This window comes from Penaeus monodon, chromosome 15 (assembly GCF_015228065.2).
Source record: "Penaeus monodon isolate SGIC_2016 chromosome 15, NSTDA_Pmon_1, whole genome shotgun sequence".
Lineage (NCBI taxonomy): Eukaryota > Metazoa > Arthropoda > Malacostraca > Decapoda > Penaeidae > Penaeus > Penaeus monodon.
In genome coordinates, this window is record NC_051400.1 from 41,359,590 (window position 1) to 41,360,053 (window position 464).

Below are 464 nucleotides of genomic sequence, written 5' to 3' on the forward strand. Positions count from 1 at the left end.
GTTTCATAACAATTTGAGGAGAATAACAATGGCATTTAGTTATAAGGAGGATCCTCAGGAGCACAAAGGTTCCTCAATCACATCTTGGGAAGAAGTAGACCTGAGAAATACAATATATTTCACAGGCTGCATACCCTACCATGTAACGAAGTGTATATACATTTTTACTCTGAAAATAAAACACAATCACAAAAAGAAAGGAAACTAAAATTGCATTTGTTTGTTTGTCTGAGCTGTATGTCTCTCTGTTTCCGTGTGTTTATTCGGGTGAGTGTGAGCGAGAGCAGGTGTTTGTCTCCAAAGGAAAATATTTACACCGTTAAGGTTATCGCTTACTTCTGCCACACATATTAGCATGCGAGACGCAACCAGCAGTCACAGGATAAGGACGATAATAGATTGATAATTAAGGGATAAATGATAACGTGTCTGCAAACTCTATATCCCAGGTAACCGGAATGGCT